Source organism: Prunus persica, unplaced genomic scaffold (assembly GCF_000346465.2).
Source record: "Prunus persica cultivar Lovell unplaced genomic scaffold, Prunus_persica_NCBIv2 scaffold_42, whole genome shotgun sequence".
NCBI lineage: Eukaryota > Viridiplantae > Streptophyta > Magnoliopsida > Rosales > Rosaceae > Prunus > Prunus persica.
In genome coordinates, this window is record NW_018027169.1 from 1 (window position 1) to 6,253 (window position 6,253).

Sequence of the window (6,253 nt, forward strand, 5' to 3'; positions counted from 1 at the left end):
CTTCTAATGATAATTGTTGTATAATTCAGAGGAGAAAACGATATTTTACTCTAAAATTTATGTTACACTAGTTACAAATTTCAGAAAATTGGAGTTTTCCTCTTAAAATTCTAATCAAACTTTTCTCACGGGCCTCTCGTGGAAGGAAGTTGCATGAACACTACGAATTATTTGAAAAATATTCGGAAATTCTTATTCATATCCATATTCTATTAATTATATCTTGTTTCATTGTTTCTCTCTCTCTGCAATTTTGTTGTTGTTGGTATTTTGACTTCTTTTGGGCACATTAATTTATTTAACCCAGTTTATGACTAGGATATTGAGAAATTAAAATAAACAAAAGGGCAGGCATTAACATTAAGAACAAAATGATGTGACAAATTTAAGAACTGAAAATTTTCACCCAAACAGACTATTGTTTCTCAGGCTAAATTAATTATAATTTGTCGAATTTATTTTATCCAAACTGAAATATATAGCCCATGCTTCTTAAGCTAACTTATAATATAGTAACAGTGAATTAATAAGATTTTTCAGCAAGCCAACCAAGTCCTCTTGAAATGCCGAATTAGTTTTGATACTTAACGAGATGTAACTTAGTTCCTTCCATAACTGTGGCAGCCCAGAGAAGAGCACCATCATCAAGATCAAAACCGTTCATTCGGAGTACCTTGTGTTCAACGTCAATAATGCTTTGTTCTGCGCAAACTTTCGCCTTCAACTCCCCCACGGTAGCACCATCATGGACTTCACACACATAATAAAAGCGACTATACTCCACGTAGATTTCGACTTTAATTTTGGTAAGGACAGTAAGGGAAGCATTAGGAGGAATGTGATAGTTTTGCAGAGTCAGTTCATCCCTGAGGAACTGCCCTTCCCATGAGAGCTCTTGCCTGTCTGCTGGGACTGGGATGTGAAGCGCTTCACAAATCAGTACTTTCACTTCGATAATTCGTGCAGCGACGGGTATCTCCAGAGTGGATATTGCTCCTCTCCGTAAAACTATGATCCGCATGTTCTGTCAAATAACATTCATTTTGTTATATATGAAACTGTGCATGCATTATGCATATAAACTTAGAAAAAGAACATTAGAATTTAATTTGCAATCACAAATGAATCATGTACTGGATAAAGCTTATGGAGTGGAAAAATGCTTACCGCCGGAGGCAAATTAGAGTCGGGATCCATTGTGCCGCTGATTAGTTAATGCTTCAATGCGAGAGGGATCAGCTTGTTAAAATGTATCTCCTCATGGCATTAGCATGGGGTTGGTTGTTCGAATGTGATTTGCATGCATCGAATGGTCCTTTTTAAGTCATGCATATTTTGTTCCAAAACTAGTTAACGAAAAAATAATTTCAGAATGAAAACTTTAGACTGAACATGATGAAGTAACCCAACTTTTATTTCTCAGCTCACACGCACTGCAAACTATATGTTGAAGAATACACAAGTCCCACATCGGAAATTTAATAAAATAAAAAGTTCCATATAATAAATGGTTCCACTCCTAATAACATCGATGTCTTTTGTATAAAACCCCACACCGACTTTGTAGGTAGTTAAGTTGGGGACAATATCGGTGTTGTTAGTAATGAGTCACTGACCCGTCTCTCTAGTCTTAACATAGTATCAGAGCGGGTTGATTGATTGTGCCTGAATTGGGCCTCTATCCTTACCCAATATGTGGTGTTCACATGTTGGGCTTGAATGCTTACCCTTACCCTTTACCCAATACGTGGTGCTCACGTGTTGGGCTTGAATGTTTGACTCCGATGTGGATTTGGCTCCACGTGTGGCGCACTATGTTGTGGTCCCACGTGAAGGGGTGTGTTGAAGAATGAGTCACACATCGGAAACTTGATTAAATAAAATAAAATACATAATAAATAGTTCTACTACTAATATCACCGAGGCCTTTTGTGATAAAACTCCACACCTACTGGGTTTTGTAGGTGGTTAAATTGGGGACAATATCGGTGTTGTTAGTAGTAGGGCCGTCTCTCTGAATTTAACATGATATTAGAGCGGGTCGGTTGATTGGGCCCGATTAAACTCAAATCAAACAAAAACTCCAAATTGAATCAAAACCAAACAAACCCCAAATACTCCACACCCAAAAAAAGAAAAAAAAAAGTGACTGATGTGGAATTGGTTGCACGTGTGGCCCACTAAAAAAGTGGTCCCACGTGAGGAGAAGTGTTGAAGAATACACGAGCCCCACATCGGAAACTTAACAAAATAAAAAGTCTTATACAATGAATGGTTTCAATCCTAATAACATCGAGACCTTTTGTATAAAACCCAACACCTACTAAATAGGTGGTTAAATTTGGGATAATATCGATATTGCTAGTGGTAGACCAAATGTCAAATACATACGTATAATCATTAGCACACTATATGTATAAAATAAACTGAAACGTTATCTACTTGTATATAAAAGTTCGACTCTAAGACATCCGACTTTACAACTTGCTCCCAATATATGTTTATCATGTATAGTGCCCCTTCAACCCTAAAATAAGAGAAAATATTGGCTGATATTTCATCATGGCTTAGGAGAGAACGTAAGTCAGACAGAATAGTGATGATCTGATTTGGTGTTCCTAATTTTTATTCTCTTTTTCTATTGGCCCCTTCAAAACATTTAACTCATGGGACACTTGAGTTGAGACACAAGAAACACAAGAATGGATATGAGAAAGACGAAACAAATAGATTAATCGAACGAGATGGACGAAAATTGAGATAAGGGAGTGATACCCTTAAAATAAAGGGAGATACACTATAATACCTAATATATGAGCTTAAATTATTAAAAAGAAAAAAAAAACTTATATGAAATGAACTTTAGAAACACACCCAAAACCCATTTACAACATAACAAAAAGGCTTTTAACTTCTTTTAAATTACAAAACTGCAATTGATTTCTTAAAACAAACTCAACCCAAAAACCTCATAAAAAAATCCAAAACACTCAATGAGGCATCAAAGTAATTAAAATTAAATTCAATAGGGTCAGCTATTATTTTTGGGGGGTTTTTTTTTTTGTTTGTTTATAAAAATTAAATGGTGTATGGTTTATTTATAGTTTTAGTACTAAGAAGGGGTATATGACTAAATATCTCTAAAATAAACCAATAGTTTAACATGAATCATTAATGATTTAAGAAGGAAATTGTCAAGCACTTAGAGCAAAATTTGGCTCTTTAAAATTGAGCAGGAGCACATCCTCACAACAAATGGAATTTTGGCACTTGATAAATTGCAAAAGATAAATAAATAAATAAATAAATGAATTTGACAAGTATCAAAACCCTATTTGTTTTGAGGAGCCAAAATTTTTCCTTATTTTATTAACATTAATTAATAATTATAAATTAGAAGGAAGCCGCATGAACATTTGAAAAATATTTTGTAACTGCTATTCATATCCATATTATGTTGGGGGCATATAAGAGTTCTTAAGTTCAAACTCTTATGACACCATAAATTCTTTAGACACATTAATATATGAGAAATTAGAATATTGGCTGGTGGATAAGATTTGAACGGGAAAGTAATTGTTCTCTGTTTTCACCGTGCCGTGATGTGCTGATTTAAGAACTGAGATTTTTCACCCAAACAGATCTTTATTGCATATATTCATCTTCCAACAGATACACATTTATTTTAAATTTCCAAACACCATACTGTTAAGCTAAGTTAATTATACTCTGTCGCGAATTTATTTTTCGTCTAAACTACTGTGAACTCATAAGATTTTGCAGCAAGCCAAAGTTAACCAAGTTCCATTGAAATGGTGAAGTCTGCATATCATCTCACCTACGCATTGAAACGCTCAACGAGGTATAACGTAGTTCCTTCCACAACTCCAACAGCAAACAATTGAGCATCATCAGGAAGATAAGCATTCCCCATTCGGAGTACCTTATTTTCGATGACAACGTCGTGTTCTGCATGAAGTTTTGCCTTCAACTGATCTATGGTAGTACTATCGTGGATGACATATTCATATTGAATGTCGCCAGCCTCTAAGTAGATCGTGACTTTAATTTTTTCGAGGAGAATAATTGAGGTCTCAGAAGGAATGTTATAGTCTTGTAGAGTCAGTTCATCCCTTAGGAATTGCCCTGCCCATGAGAGCTCTTGCCTTTCTACTGGGAATGGGATGCGAAGCACTTCCAAAATAAGTTGCTTTACGCCGATAATTTGTGTAGCGAGAGAAATCAGCAGAATGGATTCTCCTCCACTCCATACGAATGTGATGAGCGGGGTCTGTCAAATACCAATTATTCTGTTATATATATCAAATTGTGCAGGCAAATAAACTCAGAAAAAGAATATTATGATTTAATTATTATTCCCAAATGAATGATTTATTATAAGATAAAAGGCTTATGGAGTGCAAAAATGCTTACTTCCGGAGGCGGATTGGAGTCGGGATGGTGGAAGGGATCAAAATCGAATATTTCGTTGGGATCATAGTCTTCCCACATTGTGCCACTAGATAGTTTTATGCATGCTTCAATGTGCGAAGGGGAATGATCTTGTGAAAATGTATCTCCTCATGGCATTAGCATGGGGTTGCCTTGAATGTGATTTGCATGTCTTTAATTCATGCATATTTTGTTCCAAAACTTTTGACTAAACATGAAGTCAACCCAAGTTAATTATTGTCACGCATCTTCTATGTGAAAATGCAGCCAATGCCATAAAGAACAATTTAAACTTCATTAATCTAAACTTAAGCATAAGAATAGGACCATGTCAACATGCATACGATTGATGTCAGAAATAAGATTGATGTCAAGTTAGGTTTAATGTCAATTACTTTACCTTTACGTGTAACTTATTAATTATTGGTTTAGTGATATTTTACCTCTACAATATTGGAAGATATAGTAGAAATGAACATAAGTGGATTGGATTTTTATTGTTTCGACAAATAAAGAGAAAGATATAGATTTTTATTTTGTTTCAACAAATAAAGAAAAAAGTCGCCGTCTATGGGAATCGAACCCACGACCACACGGTTAAAAGCCGTGCGCTCTACCGGCTGAGCTAAGACGGCATTTGCATCACAACAGATTTTGAAAACCCTAACCTCTACACAAACGTGAAGCCACTTGGAGTAATAGCATCAACATAATCTAAGCTTGACTTATAGAACGTAGATCATGAATATTTGAGATGCAAGTATGTACCCAAAAAAATAATATCATTGATATTGTGGGAGCAAATATTTTCGTTTCCAATCACAGCACGCTACGTGGAAAAGAAAATGATCTCTTAAATTAATTAATTGAACCAGTTTATCTGGCTAATTAATTAATTGGGATAAATATCTTAATTAATATGATATTATCTTTATTTAATAAGATAATATCATTAATTCAGATATTATCCTAATAAAGAGAAGATAATATCATTAATTCAGATATTATCTTCATAAAAGGAGATAATATCATTTATTTCAGATATTATCTAAGTCCGACTCGATCCCTACGACTTTGGGTGGAGAATAAACTCAGCATATTCTCTACAAAACCCTACTCCCGAGGCTCCTATAAATAGAGGACCTCATTCATCATTCAAGGTACATCTAAACCTATTCCTAATACCCAAGAAAAATACCTGAAGCTCTCTCTCCCTCTCCACTCTCCATATTTTCTCCACACGGCTCCGGCCACCACACACGGCTCTGGCTGCCCGGTTCACACCATACATACAACTCCGTACCCTTGCTTAGCTATTGTTTTCCTACAAACACTCGAACTAACTTAGGCATTGGAGGGCCTTTGGCCAACACCCCCCATGTGTGGTCTATTTACTCCAATATTTTTTTACAGGAAACGAGGAAGAGATAGAAGGAAGGCCGAAAGTTGAGGGATCTAGAAGTGAACATTCTTCCGTGAGATTATTTGCACAAACAGATACATTAGAAGAACAGAGAGCCTATATCTTAATTTTATTGTGTACATAATTGGTTATAGATTTCAGAAAATTCGAGTTTTCCCCTTAAATTCTAATCAAACTTTTTTCTCAAGAGCCTCTATGAATTTCAGGAAGTTACACAAAAAGATTGGACTTGAATTCCAAGCCCTCATTAGAGTCTGAAAACCAGGCCTGAAGCCCAGAACCGACCCAAAGTAAATAATCGGGCCTTTCCTTTAAGATTCAAAATAATTAGCCCGTCTTTATATATTCAACAGCCCCGATCTGACCCGGAGTAAGTCC

At 35.5% G+C, this 6,253-nt stretch overlaps 1 non-coding gene across 1 annotated transcript; it reads right to left on the bottom strand.

The window, feature by feature from the left end:
• Positions 1-5,014: 5,014 nt before the first annotated feature.
• TRNAK-UUU lies at positions 5,015-5,087 on the bottom strand. The gene has a single exon. It is a non-coding gene; the product is annotated as a tRNA-Lys (tRNA).
• Positions 5,088-6,253: the final 1,166 nt, after the last annotated feature.